Below are 21,082 nucleotides of genomic sequence, written 5' to 3'. Positions count from 1 at the left end.
AGTCCCAGCCCCTCAGTTTTCTGGGTGCGCTGCAAGAACGCCATCTCAGGTGTGCCATGTGTCTCCTCTGGGGAGCTGATCTCTGACTGTGACCCTCCTGGCGGATGTCAACCGTCCAGGATCCCAGTAACTGGGAGCCTGCTCACAGTTTGGTGGAGGATGCCATCTCTGGGGCCGAGCTTGCCTCTTGCTTTTTGACTCTGGCTATTGCCTGCCTGCTTCTCTGCCTCTGGTTGGGGGAGGGGCCGGTCCGCGCTGGCTAGCTCTTCTCTGGTTTCACTCAGTCCTTTGTTCTGTGAGTGGGCCAGGCTGTGCCTCAGAGCTTTTCGCGAGAAAGTTCTCTCACTCTCTTTTTTTTTTTTTTCTTTCTGGCTATCCCACAGTTTGGGTTGCTATCTCATGTTAGCTCCCTCAGATTATCCTCAGGGCGTTCAGGCCGGGTCCCCATCCTATGCATGCAGCCCATGCCTCCCTGTTCAGTCCCTGCTGCTGGCGAATGCGTGCGTCTGGGCTACCTCCCTGCTACTCGTGGCTAGGTGCGTAATCTGTAGGTTCTTTTTTTTTTTTTTTTTCCTTCTGGTTATGTTGCCCCCTGAGATTACAAAACTCCCCACAGACCCACTGGTGAGGGGGTTTTCTGGTGTTTGAAAACTTCTCCATCACGACTCCCTCCCCAGGACTGGTCTCCGACCCTAACTCTTTTGTCTCTCTTTTTATCTTTTATATTTTGTTCTACCCCTTTCAAAGAGAGTGGGCTGCCTTTCTGGGTGCCTGGTGTCCTCTGCCAGCATTCAGAAGTTGTTTTGTGGAGTGGCGGCTGCGCAAAGGTGCAGGAGCGGCCCAGAGTAGCTACCCAATGCCCAAAGTCAGGGCGGCGGCTGAGAGGAGCTACCCCATGCCCAAGCTCAGGGGCCGCAGCCAAGAAGAGCACCACAACCCAATGGTAAGGAGCAGCGGCTGCTCTCTGCTGGAGTGCAGGTAAGAGAAGGTAAGAGAAACCTGAGGTAAGATAAATGCTGGGCTGGAGGAAGCACAAGCTGGAATCAAGATTGCTGGGAGAAATATCAATAACCTCAGATACGCAGACGATACCAGCCTTCTGGCAGAAAGTGAAGAATAACTAAAAAGCTTCTTGATGAAAGTGAAAGAGGAGAGAGAAAAAGTTGGCTTAAAGCTCAACATTCAGAAAACTAAGATCATGGCATCCGGTCCCATCACTTAATGGCAAATAGATGGGGAAACAGTGGAAACAGTGGCTGAATTTATTCTTCTGGGCTCCAATATCACTGAAGATGGTGATTGCAGCCATGAAGTTGGAAGACGCTTACTCCTTTGAAGGAAAGTTATGACCAACCTAGACAGCATATTCAAAAGCAGAGACATTACTTTGCCAACAAAGGTCCATCTAGTCAAGGCTATGGTTTTTCCTGTGGTCATGTATGGATGTGAGAGTTGGACTCTGAAGAAAGCTGAGTGCTGAAGAATTGATGCTTTTGAACTGTGGTGTTGAAGAAGACTCTTGAGAGTCCTTGGACTGCAAGGAGATCCAACCAGTCCATCCTAAAGGAGATCAGTCCTGTGTGTTCATTGGAAGGACTGATGTTGAAACTGAAACTCCAATACTTTGGCCACCTGATGCGAAGAGCTCATTGGAAAAGACCCTGATGCTGGGAAAGATTGAGAGCAGGAGGAAAAGGGGACGACAGAGGATGAGATGGTTGGATGGCATCATCGACTCAATGGACGTGGGTTTGGGTGGACTCTGGGAGTTGGTGATGGACAGGGATACCTGGCATGCTGCAGTTCATGAGGTCACAAAGAGTCGGACACGACTGAGTGACTGAACTGTAGGTAAGAGAAACCCAAGTAAGATGGTAAGCCCCAAGAGAGGGCATCAGAGGGCAGACAGACTAAAACCACAATCACAGACAACTAGCCAATCTGATCACATGGACCACAACTTGTCTAACTCAATGAAACTAAGCCATGCCATGTGGGGCCACCCAAGATGGACTCGTCATGGTGGAGAGGTCTGACAAATGTGGTCCCCTGGAGAAGGGAATGGCAAAACCCTTCAGTATTCTTGCCTTGAGAACCCCATGAACAGTATGAAAAGGCAAAAAGATAGAACACTGAAAGATGAACTCCCCAGGTCGGTTCAGTTCAGTTGCTCAGTCGTGTCCAACTCTTTGCAACCCCATGAATCACAGTACGCCAGGTCTTCCTGTGCATCACCAACTCCTAGAGCCTACCCAAACTCAAGTCCATTGAGTTGGTGATGCCATCCAGCCATCTCATCTTCTGTCATCCCCTTCTTCTCCTGCCCCCAATCCCTCCCAGTATCAGGGTCTTTTCCAATGAGTCAAATCTTTGCATGAGGTGGCCAAAGTATTAGAGCTTCAGCTTCAACATCAGTCCTTTCAATGAACACCCAGGACTGATCTCTTTTAGGATGGACTGGTTGGATCTCCTTGCAGTCCAAGGGACTCTCAAGAGTCTTCTCCAACACCACAGTTCAAAAGCATCAATTCTTCAGCACTCAGCTTTCTTCACAGTCCAACTCTCACATCCATACATGACCATTGGAAAAACCATAGCCTTGAGTAGACTGACCTTTGTTGGCAAAGTAATGTGTCTACTTTTCAATATGCTATCTAGGTTGGTCATAACTTTTCTTCCAAGGAGTAAGTGTCTTTTAATTTCATGGCTGGAGTCACCATCTGCAGTCATTTTGGAGCCCAAAAAAATAAAGTCAGCCACTGTTTCTACTGTTTCCCCATCTATTTGCCACGAAGTGATGGGACCAGATGCCATATCTTAGTTTTCTGAGTGTTGAGCTTTAAGCTAACTTTTTCACTCTCCTCTTTCACTTTCATCAAGAGGCTTTTTAGTTCCTCTTCACACTCTAGTAAAGTAATGCTCAAAATTCTCCAAGCCAGGCTTCAGCAATACATGAACTGTGAACTTCCAGATGTTCATACTGGTTGTAGAAAAGTCAGAGGAACCAGAGATAAAATTGCCCCAGGTCGGTAGGTACCCAATATTCTACTGGAGATCAGTGGAGAAATAACGCCAGAAAGAATGAAGGGATGGAGCTAAAGAAAAAACAACAACTAGTTCTGGATATGACTGGTAATAGAAGCAAGGTCCAATGCAAAGGAACCTGGAATGTTAGGTCCATGAATCAAGGCAAATTGGAAGTGGTCAAACAGGAGATGACAAGAGTGAACGTCGACATTCTAGGAATCAGCAAACTAAGATGGACTGGAATGGGTGAATTTAACTCAGATGACCATTATATCTACTACTTTTGGCAGGAATCCCTTAGAAGAAATGGAGTAACCATCATAGTCAACAAGAGAGTCTGCAATGCAGTACTTGGATGCAATCTCATAAACGACAGAATGATCTCTGTTCATTTCCAAGGCAAACCATTCAATGTCAGTGTAATCCAAGTCTAAATGGCACCCCACTCCAATACTCTTGCTTGGAAAATCCCATGGATGGAGGAGCCTGTTAGGCTGCAATCCATGGGGTCGCTAAGAGTCGGACACGACTGAGCGACTTCACTTTTGCTTTTCACTTTCATGCATTGGAGAAGGAAATGGCAGCCCACTCCAGTGTTCTTGCCTGGAGAATCCCAGGGACTGGGGAGCCTGGTGGGCTGCCATCTATGGGGTCACACAGAGTCGGAAATGACTGAAGTGACTTAGCATGCCCTGACCAATAACATTGAAGAAGCTGAACTTGAATGGTTCTATGAAGAACTACAAGACCTTTCAGAACTGACACCCAAAAAAAGATGTCCTTTTCATAATAGGGGACTGGAACACGAAAGTAGGATGTCAAAAAACACCTGGAGTAACAGGGAAATTTGGCCTTGGAGTACAGAATGAAGCTGGACAAAGGCTAATAGAGTTTTGCCAAGAGAACTCATGGGTCATAGAAAACACCTTCTTTGAACAACACAAGGAAAGACTCTACACGTGGACATCACCAGATGGTCAACACCAAAATCAGATTGATTATATTCTTTGCAGCCAAAGATGGAGAAGCTCTACACAGTCAGCAAATCAAGACTGGGAGCTGACTGTGGCTCAGATCATGAACTCCTTATTGCCAAATTCAGATTTAAATTGAAGAAATAGGGAAAACCACTAGACCATTCAGGTATGACCTAAATCAAACCACTATGATTATACAGTGGAAGTGAGAAATAGATTTAAGGGACTAGATCTGATAGAATGCCTGATGAACTATGGACTCAGGTTCATGTCATTGTACAGGAGACAGGGATCAAGACCATCCCCATGGAAAAGAAATGCAAAAAAGCAAAATGGCTGTCTGAGGAGGCCTTACAAATAGCTGAGAAAAAAAGAGAACTGAGAAAAAAAGGAGAAAGGGAAAGATATACCCATTTGAATGCAGAGTTCCCAAGAATAGCAAGGAGAGATAAGAAAGCCTTCCTCAGCGATCAATGCAAAGATATAGAGGAAAACAATAGAATGGGTAAGACTAGAGATCTCTTCAAGAAAATTAGAGATACCAAGGGAACATTTCATGCAAAGGTGAGCTCAATAAAGGACACAAATGGTATAGACCTAACAGAAGCAGAAGATATTAAGAAGAGGTGGCAAGAAGACACAGAATAACTATACAGAAAAAGATCTTCACGACCAAGATAACCACGATGGTGTGATCACTCACCTAGAGCCAGACATCCTGAAATGTGAAATCTAGTTGGCCTTAGGAAGTATCACTATGAGAAAAGCTAGTGGAGGTGATGGAATTCCAGTTGAGCTATTTCAAATCCTGAAAGATGATGCTGTGAAAGTGCTGCACTCAATATGCCAGCATATTTGGAAAACTCAACAGTGGCCACAGGACTGGAAAAGGTCAGTTTTCATTCCAATCCCAAAGAAAGGCAATGCCAAAGAATGCTCAAACTACCACACAATTGCCCTCATCTCACATGCTAGTAAAGTAATGCTCAAAATTCTCCAAGTCAGGCTTCAACAATACATCAGCCATGAAATTTCAGACGTTCAAGCTGGATTTAGAAAAGGCAGAGGAACCAGAGATCAAATTGTCGACATCCACTGGATCATGGAAAAAGCAAAAGAGTTCCAGAAAAACATCTATTTCTGCTTTATTGACTATGCCAAAGCCTTTGACTGTGTGGATAACAATAAACTGCGGACAACTCTGAAAGAGATGGGAATACCAGACCACCTGACCTGCCTCTTGAGAAATCTATATGTAGGTCAGGAAGCAACAGTTAGAACTCGACATGGAACAACAGACTGGTTTCAAATAGGAAAAGGAGTATGTCAAGGCTGTGTATTTTCACCCTGCTTATTTAACTTATATGCAGAGTACACCATGAAAAATGCTGGGCTGGAGGAAACACAAGCTGGAATCAAGATTGCCGGGAGAAATATCAATAACCTCAGATATGCAGATCATGCCACCCTTATGGCAGAAAGTGATGAAGAACTAAAGATCCTCTTGATGAAAGGGAAAGATGAGAGTGAAATAGTTGGCTTAAAACTCAACATTCAGAAAACTAACATCATGGCATCTGGTCCCATCACTTCATGGTAAGTAGATGGGGAAACAATTGAAACAGTGTCAGACTTTATTTTTGGGGGCTTCAAAATCACTGCAGATGGTGACACCAGCCATGAAATTAAAAGACGCTTACTCCTTTGAAGGAAAGTTATGACCTAGACAGAATATTCAAAAGCAGAGACATTAGTTTGCCAACAAAGGTCCATCTAGTCAAGGCTATGGTTTTTCCAGTGCTCATGTTTGGATGTGAGAGTTGGACTGTGAAGAAAGCTGATCACTGAAGAATTGATGCTTTTGAACTGTGGTGTTGGAGAAGACTCTTGAGAATCCCTTGGACTGCAAGGAGATCCAACCAGTCCATCCCAGAGGAAATTAGTCCAGGGTGTTCATTGGAAGTACTGATGCTGAGCCGGAAACTCCAATACTTTGGCCACCTGATGTGAAATGCTAACTCATTGGGAAAGATCCTGATGTTGGGAAAGATTGAAGGGAGGAGCAGAAGGGGACAATAGAGGATGAGATGGTTAGATGGCATCACCAACTCAATGGACATGAGTTTGGGTAGGCTCCGGCAGTTGGTGATGGACAGGGAAGCCTGGCATGCTGTGGTAATGGGGTCGTAAAGAGTGGGACATGACTGAGTGACTTAAGTGAACTGAACATATGCTCTTTCGATGAATTTGTGGGGCAGAGAGTGGTCTCCCCTTTTATTCCTCTGCCATTTTAGGAGTGCTCCGTCCCTTATTGATTCAATTGAAGAATAACTTACATGCATAAATTTAATCATTTGAAGTGTACAATTGGGTGGATCATGTTGATTGTAGATGCCAATGAAATCATCACTTAATTATAGAACAAAATATCTTCACTGCCACCTCCCCCAATCCCTTCTGTCCCTTTGCAGTCGATCCCTCTTCCCATTCCTTGCCCCACTGATCTGCTTTGTGGCATTACAGATTAATTTGCATCTTTTATAACTTGGATCATTGAGTACGTATTCTACTTTCCTCTTTCACTCAGCATAAGGTTTTTGCAAGCTGTCCATGATAACAGTAGTTCATTATTTTACTGCCAGATTATGTTTTATTCTCTTCACATACAACAATCTGTTTATTTGTTTACCTGTTTATGGATATTTGTGTTATTTCCAGTTGGAGCAATTTTAAATAATGCTACCATAAACTTATGAATTTTCTTCCTCATATTCAATCAATTTGACTCATTTATAGGATTTGAACTTCACAAATTGAACTACCTGCTTATATTGCAGAGCTATGATAATTCTGTTAACATTACAAGTTTGGAATTTTCTCAGCTCCATGTGTCAGGAAAGACTTTGCATGTGGAGTTCATAATAAAGTCTTACAGTAGAGCTTCACTGACTAAAATCTGAAATTTAAAATCATTTAAGAAGAAAGTAGAACTTAAATGTTACCAATAAAATATTAAAATAAAATAATGCAAGAAAATATATTGGCAATAAGACTGAATCACTATCAATCACAGAAATTAAAAATGAAAATATAGTATATGTGATATCCATAATACACAAATTATGTGAGCTTACCAGGAATACACAGAGATACAAACACCAAAATAGCTAGAGATCAGCCAGTTAAGTAAACTCATTCTGGTAAAGGGTATGCTGCTGCTGCTAAGTCGCTTCAGTTGTGTCCGATTCTGTGCGACCCCATAGACGGCAGCCCACCAGGCTCTCCCGTCCCTGGGATTCTCCAGGCAAGAATACTGGAGTGGGTTGCCATTTCCTTCTCCAATGCATGAAAGTGAAAAGTGAAAGTGAAGTCGTGTCCGACTCTTTGCGACCCCATGGACTGCAGCCTACCAGGTTCCTCCATCCATGGTATTTTCCAGGCAAGAGTACTGAAGTGGGGTGCCATTGCCTTCTCCGGCAAAGGGTATAGCAATCTGTTTATCAAAGCAATGGAGTAAAACTGTATGAGAAGAGACCAATGATAGACTATAACAATTCATTATAATCAATCCCAAAGAACCTTAAAATAATTATATAAATTCCAGTTCAAGTCACTTTTTATCAAGTGTCTTTAATCATTCACATAAAAGTCCTCAGAGAAACTATAAAATTCTAAGAAATCAGTTCAAGATGCCTTAAATTGCAGCAAGTATTGAAATACAACTGTAATCCACAATTCAACACAGATTATAGTATAGTAATAATTCATACTATATATACCACGGTTACTTTTTCACATTTATTAGCTCTGTGGTTTTCATGATTCTATAAGAGAAAGGGGTCAAAAGAAAGTCTTATAAATTGTCTTTACTGGGACATATATAAAATTAACTGTAGTTGATAAAACAAACAAGAAACAACACAGAATGCTCCAGAGTTCACCACAGGGCCACATAGCTACTGATACCTCTCATATAAAAATGAGTTATACCAGCATTAAGAAATGTCTTTTCCACTTTTTACAGGGATAAAAAAAAAAAATCCTCTTGGCTCCCTCTTCTCCCCTAGTTGTCTGGAGATCATAGCAACCAGAATGTAAGCTCCTTGAAAACAGGGATGTGGTCTGCCTGTTGTGTTCACTCCCATATCCTCAGCATGTGGAGCAATGCTAAGTAATGGAGGAACAGTGAATGCTTAACAGATAATTGTTAATGAATACTTTTGTTTCTACAAACTGTAGAAACATGTATTCAGAGTATAGTTAAGTACCGTGATGCTCCAAGCTCCACTGCCATTTAAGAAACCACTGAAATTGAATCTACAATGCCTTATACTCACCCTAATCACAAACAAGTAACAAACAACCTCACAGATGATTTTCACAAAGAGATGGGGTGATCCTTATGCTCATTTTCCAGGGATACACCTCCAAAGAGAGTTCAGATTTACCTTTGTTTTTTTTTTTTTTTTTAATCTTAAGTGCTCTGGTGTACCTGTACTACCATTTATTCAAGGTTGACTATATTCCTCAGCTTTGTGCAAAGAGTTTTATATTCATTATTCTCATCATATAGATGAGAGAACTTGAAATGCTTTTTTTCTTACATATTTCTCCACAACAGGAGGCAATAAATTCTCAGTCAATTGATTTCCTCTCTGCAAAGACTTTCATACCAGGGATAGTTTTGCTAAATGTTTAGTGGATGAGTGAATGGATGGATGGTTAGACAAATTTGCAGCAGTGGAATTTTCAGATAAAGAAATGATTGCTTTCTGAGTGTGCAATGGCACCTTATTTGTTAGTAGAAGGACTTTGTAAGTTGCATCCACAATCAAGTAAAACTACTATGAAATTTCAAAAGTCATTTTAAATATACAAAAGAGGAGCATAATATTGGTAAAGAATATTGGTAAAGCTTCCCTGGTAAAGAATTTGCCGGCAATGCAAGAGACCCTGGTTCGATTCCTGGGTGGGGAAGATCCCCTGGAGAAGGGATAGGCTACCCACTCCAATATTCTTGGGCTTCCCTAGTAGCTCAGTCAGTAAAGAATCAGACTGCAATGCAGGAGACCTGGGTTTGGTCACTGAGTTGGGAAGATCCCCTGGAGGAGGGCATGGCAACCCACTCCATTACTCTTGCCTGGAGAATCCCCAAGGAGAGAGGAGCCTGGCAGGCTGCAGTTCATGGGGTCACAAAAAATTGGACATAGAAGGCAATGCACCCCACCCCAGTACTCTTGCCTGGAAAATCCCATGGATGGAGGAGCCTGGTGGGCTACAGTCCATGGGGTCGCTAAGAGTCAGACATGACTCTTAGTGTGTCTTTCACTTTTTTTAGCATGACTCACTTTTACTTTTCACTTTCATGCACTGGAGAAGGAAATGGCAATCCACTCCAGTGTTCTTGCCTGGAGAATCCCAGGGATGGGGGAGCCTGGTGGGCTGCCGTCTATGGGGTTGCACAGAGTCGGACACGACTGAAGCGACTTAGCAGCAGCAGCAGCAGCAGAGCGACTGACTGTACAGCATAATATTAGGGACACAGACAAATGTAGTCTGCCAAGACTCAGTCATGGTCCTTAAAAGGAAGATGACAGAAACATATTAATACATAATCTAGGATTCCATTAAATCAAAGGGCTAGGCAGGAAAATATTTAAATCTTTTGAAATACCCTCAATTCAAGGTTCCATTAAATGATCAACCTGGTGAGAGTTGGAAAAATAGACTGTGTGAGCTACAAGAATAGATTGTTTTGAAGTACATAAAAGTTTGAAGTATTAAAAAGAGCTCAGCCTCATTGTCCATATTAGAAACAAATTTCTCTGAGTGTTAACAACTGTTTGTCTCTTGTTCAAGATGTTATATAAACTCAGTGAACTAAGATAATTTTCTCCCTAGTGAATACACATATTTCAACTGCAGGATACTTAAAATTAAGAACTAATTATTATAAAGTAAGAATACTAAAATTAATTTTAATATTATTATGTAATAGATACTTTTCATCTACTTACACATTTTTAGATAATTTGATCTACTAGTGTGATAATCTTTTAAGTCCAATAATTTAAAGTGTAAAATTGTGTAAAAAATATAATTATAGATTTATGATTTTCAGGCACAGATAAGTCAGATAATTGACTTATGACCAAACCTTCTTACTGTAGGTTTACTGTGTGGACACGTCCAATGGTCATTTCTCTTTTGCCCAGTATGCAACTGAAATGCACTTAGCACTGATAAAACCTTCATACTGATTCTGTGACCTACTGAGTAAGAATGATGAAAATTGAGAAACCCTCATGAATCAGGTCAAAGCTAGACTTTACCTGAAACCGTATCCTTGCTCCTGCTTTCCTTCTTTCTTTGAAGGCTGTTCCTGAACTGTACTTCTGCTCTAAGTCTTGTGCACCTGAATCTTTGACACAAGCTCTGCCCCTAGATAACCCAATCTTCAACCCTGTATGAGTTAGCATATTGAACTGTATCTTAGACTGTTTGTAGTAGCTATGGTAAACCACTCTGATTTAAGCATTTTTAAGTTGAGAGTATGAGTTATATGTTCATAAACCATATCCCTTTTGGAAAATTAGATTTTTCTTTAGGAAGTTGATATCACATTTTCGTGCACAAACTAAAAATATGCCAAGTAGATATTGTTGAAATGAAATCACTGTCTGGAAACTATTTTTGAAGCCTAAAGCTGATTTTCATATTGAAAGTAATCTATACTTCTATAATTCCTACTTGGCTTCTCTGAATAGACACCAATTTTTCCATGATCCATTACAAAGATGGATCTTTCTATACTATTTCAGGTACTAAATCAAGCTTTCTTAATTGCGATGGGTTTTTCCTAAAGGTTAAAGTGCTTGGAGTTCTTTCTCCGTACTTCAATGTATATAAATTAGAGCTGTGGTTAAGCCTTGATATTTTCCTATGGCATGTTTTCCTGGAAAGTTTTATTTAATTTATAGGCCCAAATTTGTATAAGATTAAATAATTATCTTGGTTTCATCTACATCTCCTTTGAATTTGGGAAAGTTAGAAATAGGTACGTGCACACACAATTTCCTAGTGAAAATGGAAATTAACAGAGATTGACAATTGTCTCCCAATTATCTCCTAGAAATAGCCATCTGTTTTAGCTGTTCCATGAGCAACTAGATAAAGTTCTGAAAAGAGTGTTAACAGAAGTGAGATGTGGAACTTCTTGCTCATATCCTAAAAGGGAGGGTCACATCTTTCTCACAACCCTTCCTTCATCTGTTGCTTGGAACATGAACATAATTATATAACATCCTGAGCCGAGATGACATCCCAGCAAAGGCAAAGCAGCAGGGCCTGTAAGGAACCACAATGTAGCATAGCTGTTACAGAAACCTGCTATGTGAGAGCATAAAACACTTCTATCTTATTCAAATCACTGTTTTGAGTCTGTGTTACAGCTGAAATAATATCCTAACTTTAACATATAAACTTTTAAGTTTGATACATTATCTGCAATTTCCCAAGTTTCTGTATCTTTGGATAATTATATCTTCTCCAGCCCCATTCTTAAAAGTAAAAACAAAGTGAATGGGTAAGACCTGTTCCATATAAAATATTTTTCTGAGGAATATTGAAAGAAAAATATAACTAGAAATTACTAACCAAGGGCCTTTCTGAAAAGGTAAAGCTGATAACAGTAAAAATAATTGAACTATGGAACAGTGATTGCTTTGCTTCCTAATGTTATGCTTGATTTTATAGAGTTTTAATTTGTAAAAGGCTCAGAAAAACAGTAGCGTCATATGGTATCACTATGTTGATTAGCATTTAGTGAGTTAGCAGCTTTAGAGTCTTTTAAAAGATCTCATTGAGGTCCATTTTTATGTATGGCAAAGAATCTGCCTACAATACAGGAGACCTGGGTTTGATCCCTGGGTCAGGAAGATCCCCTGGAGAAAAGAATGACAACCTACTCAAGTATTCTTGCCTGGAAAATCCCATGGACAGAGAAACCTCGTGGTCTAGAGTCCATGGGGTCACAAAGAGTGAGACATGACTAAGAGACTAACACACACACACAAACACACACACACAGGTTTATTTTTATGTATATACCTTTTTGGCCTATCTATTGAGAACGCATCTGAACAAAAATACATACAGAACAATAATTGTCTATCTCTTGCAATTGCTGAACCAGTCATATGCTTTTTTGATACTCACCAGTACATTATATTGGCTTCCTTGGTGGCTCAGATGGTAAAGCGTCTGCCTGCAATGCAGGAGACTCAGGTTCTATCCCTGGGTCAGGAAGATCCCCTGGAGAAGGAAATGGCAACCCACTCCAGTACTCTTCCCTGGAAATTCCATGGACTGAGGAGCCTGGTAGGCTGCAGTCCATGGGGTCGCAAAGAGTCGGACGCGACTGAGTGACTTCACTTTTTTTCACTTTAGTATGTTATACAGTCAACTATTCATGATATTGAACTCTCAAATGATTCTGAAAGTTAAGCAAATATTGAATCCCCTCCTTATTCTTTCTATAAAGTATTTGTATCCTGATGTCTGTGAAATTTTGATTAGAGTTTTTTCCCAAGTAGTACTTTTGACCCAAAGAAAATGTTTAGTAAACATATTCCTGTCCTGTTTTACTACTGTTACCACTGCTTATTACTACCAACATATAACATAGTAGGTAGTGGGTGGAGAAGAAAGGAGAGAAAGGGGAAAAGTGAAGGCAAAGAAAGAGGAAAAAATAGGAGAATTAAAGGACAATAAGTAAAAAAAGAGAAAGAGAAGTTGAAACAGTACTACTAGAGTGGAAAAATGAAATTACAACTTCAACTTAAACAAAAATATGTTCAATTACTTGTAAGTCTTTGCAGATAAGTGAAGTTCACTGGGGCCAGAGTTGTGTATTTCATATCTCTGAGTAAAAGATTAGCTATGCTATAAAAATACAAGCTAATATCAACACAGGATGAGGTTTGGCTTAGAACCAAATACTTCTTTCTTTGAGCATAAGCTGTGCTAGAAATTTAGCTAAATTTGCTTTTCTCATTTCTAGTATATTTCCTTAAAACTCCTTGATAAACATGGTTAAGAGATAAAAATAGATCACATCCATAATGCTACTCTATTTGATATTAACCATCTTTTCATTTTAAAGGGTTGTTTTTGATAGATTTTGCATTAAGTTTCTCCAGATAGCCTTGATCTCTTTAGTATAAAATGAAAGACCTTGATTCATTGAAGAAAAAAATACCTGGGGAGTATATTTACAGGTAATGCTAACTGCATTTGGTTGTCATGGAAACTGAAGTTTTAAAATGATGGTGAAATGATTGCCAAAGCAAGCACAAAGAAGACCCACAAAACAAAACACTTGCATATAGTTGTTATGGTAACTATTCATTTTGACAAATATTTTTCCTTTTTCTCTAAATTAATCATTTGAAATACTAGTATCTCAAAATTTCTGCTTTGAGCACTTAATATAAAATATATCTTATACCAAGGACAGATGTTAGCTTGGAAATATCTTACTTATGTGAAGTAATATAACATCTATATGTGTACCTGTGTGTGTGTCTGTGTGCACGTCTGTGCAAGTTTTAGTTTATGCACAGAGAGACACATCCCTGGATTGCTAATAACTAGAGTGACTGTTCCAGGCTAGTGACTTTGAAGGTTGCCTCAGTTGATAGAAAATGGGCAATGATTCAGGGAGACTTCTAGTGGAGAAGAAGTAGGTTGCTCTGTTCACTGAGATCAGAGGAATGAGAAAGAATTAATGTTTATTAAGTACTTAAAAAGCTAGGAAGTAGGCTTTTACATTTGCTTTCTTGTTAAACCTAGTTGTCACTGGGTCTTTGCACTAGTGTACCAGACTCAGGACTAGTACTAACCTTTGAGGCTAGTACTGTTCTCATTTTACAAGTGACGGAACCTGAATCTCAGAGATGCTAAATAAGTTGCCCAAGATCGTAGGCGAGTAAGTATGGAGCCAGGATTTGGATCTATATATTCCTGTCTTAAAACTCATTCTACTCCTTTGAAAAACAGCTGATTCTAGGACTGGAGTAGAGTATACTCAAGATGAGCCTGGAACATCTTGTAGTGCCAAAAAGTAAGACAGTTTAAATAAACACACACACACGCACACACACACACACACACACACGCACTGAATAGGGTGTGCTAAAAGGGACACTGGAACCAACTGAAAGAACTCCCAAAGGCTAAGGTTTGAACAACAAAATAAAGTCTATTGAATTATATTTCAAAGTGTAGAATAAATGTTCTTAGATCCATACTTACATAGATGATTGAATAAATAAATACAAAGGAGAGTAAACAAATTTTATTTATAGTAGTTGTCCAAATAATTTATACAGATGCTCCTCCTTTGAAGAGGTGGCATATAACATGCTATTCCATAAGTGTAGGCTGTGCATAGTGACTTCTTTCCAAAGAGCACACTATGGAATGGAGAAAAGAGTACCTGTGCGATGGAGAAACCTGATAAACAGTGCCTCAGCCTGCTGAACAAGGTTACCATCAACAGGATTAATAACGCCTTTAAAATTTGTTTGCAGGCTTAAAATAACCATGTGTAGTGACTTGAAATGTGCAGTTTTTAACATTTCCATTTTAATCAAGAAAGTTGAAGATGAAAAAATCTTGAAGGTGCAAAAAGGCTATCAGGTTTTGTGCAAATTTTAATGGTGTTCCTTATATTTTTATTCCTTGAAAATTGGTGTCATTGTTAATAATCAAAGAAAAAATAATAGTGAAAAAAAATTGCCACCCATGTGGACTTTATGTTGGCTTCAAGAAAATGCCAGTGTCAAGGGGTCTGGTTTCATTAAGTTAAGTGTAAGTCACTCACTCGTGTCTGATTCTTAGCGACCCCATGGACTGTAGCCCACCAGGCTCCTCTGTCCATGGAATTTTCCAGGCCAGAATACTCGAGTGGGTTGCCATTCCCTTCTCCAGGGGATCTTCCCTACCCAGGGATCAAACCTGGGTCTCCTGCACTGCAGGCAGATTCTTTACCATCTGAAGCACCGGGTTTCATTGGTGTTTGTTAAAGGAGCCTCAGAAATATCGGTCAGACTTTCACTTGTACTTATTTTATGTTTTTATTATATTTTACATATTTTATGGTGTCTCAAGGGTGCTTTTATGCTTTCACACTCGAGTAGAATATCACACATAACTGTGTTCCATGTCACTCAGCAGAATGTAGTTGTCAAGAGTAGAGTGAGGGGATAATAGATGATTAGACGTTAAGTTTAGACTTACTTTCATCACTTATTAACTGATTCTCAGTTTCCTTATTTAATGTATAGTTAACCAGTTTGCTGTTAGATCAAGTAAACTAATTTGTGATAAAAAGTGCTTGTAACTATGCTGCTGCTGCTAAGTTGCTTCAGTCGTGTCCGACTCTGTGCGACCCCATGGACGGCAGCCCACCAGGCTCCCCCATCCCTGGGATTCTCCAGGCAAGAGTACTGGAGTGGGGTGCCATTGCCTTCTCAGGCTTGTAACTATAAACATTTGTAAATCAGAAAATGTTGATGAAGGAAATCTATACAGAAAGGAGCAAAGCTAGTTGTTTGAAATAAGACATGCCTCATCAATGATGAAGACAAGCTGTAAATAAGTACCTATAAGACCAGTAGTGTCAGTTTCCACATGTGATAATGAAATCAGTGGTGCATATGACATGTTTCTTATGGTGCATAGACATGTTTTCCATATAACATATTCATGGTACATACTTGACCTGAACTTTTAAGAATGCCATGTCTATCTATATTTAGTGCTATTCCAGCTCAGCAGAGTGGGCCCATATAAAGGCCATGGACAGGTAAAACCCAAGTTGATTCCCATTATTTGGGGGAGAAAAACAAGGATCAGTCAAAATAAAGCCACAGGGATCAAGTATGCTGAGAATTGTATACTGTGAGGGTATCAACATTCTATTTTACAGAGTTAGTCTGTTATAAATTCAACGCTTCCTTTGCTCTTTAGGAAATATTTGGTTTCTCTTCTCTTCTTTGACAAAATTCTCAAATAAGTAATCGGCTGTTTTTGTTTCTCCTGTGATTCAAATTCTACTCCAAGAAACCCTTAGTCATGGTATCTATGGATGAAAGAGTTAGAAACAGAGACAATAAAGGGTTGGAAAGGTTTCTTGACATTTCCAAGGCTCTCTGGCTAGAGGATGTGGTTAAGAGTTGGGGCTGGGGCAGGGGTAGAGGCAGGAAGTAAATCTATTCTTTTGAGAAATTGAGTTGAAAGAAAGAACAGAAGAGTCAAGTCCTACACTTGGGGAAATACGTCCAAATATGTTCCCACTTGAAAGTGGGAAGAGGAATTAGTGAAGTAAATAAAGATGGAATCTGAGGGATAGGGAGAGAGCGAAGACAGAACAAAGACGGTGCTATCTCATGCAAGGTTACACATAAGCAAGAATACCTTTATTTTGCTGGATTTCTTTTTTAGATTGGTTTGAAATAAAATCTTTTGCACATTAAAAACATGCTTGAAGATCAATGGACTAAAAAATTTTCTACCTCTCAATTCTAATTTGAGCTTTATTTCCTCTGAGAAATAAAAAATAAAAATAAAAACAGATATTGCCTATACCACTGCATTACAAAATCTAATTTAAATATCTTTTCTTTCATTTGAGTGAATCAAATTGCCTTTTTATAGCCTTATTTCAAAATGCATATTTATTTGAAATTCCTTACTGATGAATTGGGAACTGTAATTAAATGCATTCTGGGAAAACATATTATTTTGAGAGTGGAAAAAAATAATTTTCACTAAAATAATGTTGAAATATAGATGGTAATTTTATCAGCATCTACTCCCTCCACTGCCAACTGTTGAGAAACTTTGGTAGCTTGTACATCTCATCACATCACATTAATATTAACAAGCATAAACAGCTGTGTTTGTGGCATTTTTGTTTTTTATTTTTCCACTTGATAGAATAGATCCTGGCTAGTGGAACACTGTTGACCCAGTAATGATTCCCAGTTTAATATATCTTAAGCTTCTCTCTTCAAATCTTGCACATTTTATCATGGACACCAGTATAAGTGAAGAGCTGTAATCCTGTTGGCATTACCTACTTTCCTGTCTGGAAGCCCTGTGGAATTTCTATTTCCTTTCAGAACCAGTGGAGTCAATAGGAATAGGAAATCTTACCAAGTTATGAGTTGGCATAAACAAGATAATAACTATTAGGATGCAAACATTTTTGGATTCCTGGGGGTTAGTTTCTTATTAAAATAAGAAATAAGAACAGTTATAATTATTATATTGAGTAATTTTTAAAGGAAGATAAAACTATTTATTGACCACTGTTCACCAGTATTTACAATAAAGTAAACCATATACAGTTGAATAACATTCTGGTTACTACAAAGTTATTGTTTTTCTTGGCTTCTGCTGAACTAGTAACCCAAAATACTGAGAAAATTGAGCCTTCGTGTAAGGAATGGATTGGAGTCAAGTCTGAAAAAACATGTAGGTCAAGCGTAGATTAGAAAACTTTGTTCACTCATTTATTCCTGTAGATCGTAAACTGCCAATATTTTAAAACTATCTGATTAGGTTTCCATGAACAAATCTGAGACTTTTCTTTATCCAAAGATCCCTACTTCAATTTCACTTGTATTATTTTTTTATTTATTTCATGCACTCATTGCCTAAAATGGGCTAATTCACATTGAAAATAGTTTTTTTTTTTTAATAATTGTTCTGTAATAACAATATATAAGGCAAATTGCACTTTTCAAATTCAGGCCATATTTTGGGTCATATGGGAAACCTTCACAGAGGCTGACATAAAACTCATCTCTAGAGTGTATGCACTGAGAAAGTGGTACTTCACTTTGTCTTTGAAAAAACTGATGCAATTGAATATTCTAGGATCCTGTTTGTCATAGTGCAGTAGTTTATACACCAATCTTTCTCTGCTGGTGCAGATAGAAAAGTCAAAACAGCTCTGGTCAAGTTCCAAGTACATTTCACTGCTCTTCAAAGCCACTTGGAAATGAACTTCAGTGATGCACATGTCAAATCATCTGTGACTAGAACTAAGGAAGATAAATACACCTTTTAAACAGCAACTAATCAGATTTTCCCCTTTTTCTTTCTGCTTCATAAAAGGTGTATTCTCAAAGGCCGCAGAGTTCCCAGGTACTCTGTCTTTGTGTTACCAAACAGGGTTCTTGGTTAGAGACTAGACAAGAAATTCAGGCAAGGCTTTCATTGGGCCCCTGCTATAGCAGGGAAGGTAAGAATGAGCAGGCTGTCTTGCTTGCTTGCTCCCTGAGAAGAGGGCACAGCTTGAAGTGAGGGAAGGGATGTGTCCAGGCATTAGGCGGGAGGGGCGGCTTAGGTGTTTACCTACCCCTTAGGTGGCGGTGTGTGCAGGGGCCATTTACAGTACCCTATTTTCGCTCCAGGCTCTTCAAAAGTGGCAGTTGGGTTTTTTGATCTCTTTGTATGTTCTGGGTCTAGAATTTGCCCCAACAGGGCATGCATGCGGTTACTTTTAGTGTCATACAGTTTCTTTGTATTTTGTTGCTGGAGGAGAGGTGTGTCAGGTGCAAGCATTGCAGCACTGCAAAAAAGGGTCCCAGGTCCCATCCTGTCTCGTTTGTTTTGTGGCTTACTCCCAATACCTACATTTTTTACTTCAAATGGGTCTTTAAATTTGTTGTGTGCCCTTCTATATGGAAACCCCTATAAGGGCCATGTTTTTTTTTTTTTTTACCCTCAGAACCTAGAAGAGTGCTTGCTACAAAAAGAAAAGAAAAAGCATCAAGGTTTTGTTAAACATGTGAATGGAGGTTGATTTATAGGAGGACTGTATTGTATCCATTTATTAGTATATATTAGAGTATCTTCCACAGATGTATTATTCCCTCTTCTGAGGTTAAATCTTTTTCTAAAATCTTTTTCTTTTCTGTCCTGTTCTTCTGTTGAATGTTTCACTCTGCCAAGTGAGGGTACAAATGTGCAGTGCTCTGAAGAAAGTTTCATCGCCCTTTTGATCCTACTACCAGATTCTTCTAGCCTTCCAGCTTTACAACCTAGCGCCATCACAGAGTTACATTGCTTTTAAAACAGATTTTCAGTGTCAATCTCCCACAACAAAATATATTTTAAAGTTCATATAGATTCACAGAGTTTCTATTACCTGTGTGCCTGCTCCTTTCTTTCCACTCCTTTGTCATCTGGCAGAATTCAGAGACAAACTGCATGTTTTATGACTAGAAGGGGATATGAAATAGGAGGCTTACCCTGCCTTCCTTGTCTGTCTCCAGAACACAGAGAGTAGTTTGCTGCCTAGAAAAGGTTTATTTCTTGAACTCTCTGTACCATGTGGATGAGAACAGGGAAGGGGTGATTTTGGCTGCTTGAGACACAGCTAACTACAATGAGGAGAAAATCAAGCAAATGTACCTTTAGTGTTTAAAAATCTTATTAGTACTGAAATAAAGGATTTTGAAGGAGTTCTGAAGACATGGAGTAATATGCATACTATAGGAAAGCTTGTGTAATTCTCAGTTTCTCTAAGAAAATAAAAATGACAAATAACAGAGTAATTATGGCAAAAAGCAGTCAAAAGTGTTAATAGATATAATTAACATCTTTGTGATATACGAATATTTAGTAATAAATTTTCAAGTAATAATGACTTTTGGTTTCATTTTACACTGAGCTCTTGAATTCTGTCCAGTGTTTATAGGTAAACAGCTTCCTAAAATCCTCAAGTTTGCTGCCATTGTGATGAGATAGGAACAAAAGAGTGCTGACACACCTCAGCTGTTCTGTCCTAAGTAAGGCATAGTTCTGATAGCTATCGCACATCTGTAAAATAGCCATAGCCACCTCAAGAAAGATTGAGAAAATAACAGGTTTCATTTTACATAAAAAAGTCATTTTAATGGAAACCCTTACACCCAACTTAATAATAGAATTAACACTAAATTTAAGTCCATAGACTTGAAAGAGAGGTCAGATAGTAGTCATGTTGAATTAATGAAATTCAAAGAGGTTACATTTTTGTGTCTCAAAATGAGATCCTGAGTGAAAGCTGAAGAGTTTGTTCAGGTGTGGCAAAAGTTTGACTCATCCTTTACTTTTATAAAACTGTGACGTCCTTTCCCTTAGAATATTTAAGGAATACATAGAGATGTTGTACCTCATATTAGCATGAAAATAACTCAAGGAGGGGACAGTTGAAGAATAAGAATGGTTGCTATCAAAGTCAAAACTTAAGGATTAAACTTCCTAGTTTTGAAGAATAAAAGTTAAGATGGATAATTATGTGAGGGATAGAGAGACTCTTTAAATATATGTATGTATATATTAAAAGTAATCAAATCTTTGATGATGATCTGGTACTAAGGATCACTCTCAAAGTTCAAAAGAAGTTCATTTATATGCAACACTAATTTATTACCTGGGACATCATGAACTTTAAAATAAAGGCTATATTCTCCTCTAGGAGTTTTATAGTTTCTGGTCTTACGTTTAGATCTTTAATCCATTTTGAGTTTATTTTTGTGTATGGTGTTAGAAAGTGTTCTAGTTTCATTCTTTTACAAGTGGTTGACTAGTTTTCCCAGCACCACTTGTTAAAGAGATTGTCTTTAATCCATTGTATATTCTTGCCTCCAAAGGAAACTATTAGCAAGGTGAAAAGGCAGCCTTCAGAATGGGAGAAAATAATAGCAAATGAAGCAACTGACAAACAACTAATCTCAAAAATATACAAGCAACTCCTACAGCTCAACTCCAGAAAAATAAATGACCCAATCAAAAAATGGGCCAAAGAACTAAATAGACATTTCTCCAAAGAAGACATACAGATGGCTAACAAACACATGAAAAGATGCTCAACATCACTCATTTTCAAAGAAATGCAAATCAAAACCACTATGAGGTACCATTTCATGCCAGTCAGAATGGCTGCGATCCAAAAGTCTACAAGCAATAAATGCTGGAGAGGGTGTGGAGAAAAGGGAACTCTCTTACACTGTTGGTGG

The sequence above is a fragment of the Bos mutus genome, chromosome 11 (assembly GCF_027580195.1).
Source record: "Bos mutus isolate GX-2022 chromosome 11, NWIPB_WYAK_1.1, whole genome shotgun sequence".
Lineage (NCBI taxonomy): Eukaryota > Metazoa > Chordata > Mammalia > Artiodactyla > Bovidae > Bos > Bos mutus.
The sequence above is the reverse complement of the archived record's forward strand: the minus strand, read 5'-3'. Positions refer to the sequence as shown.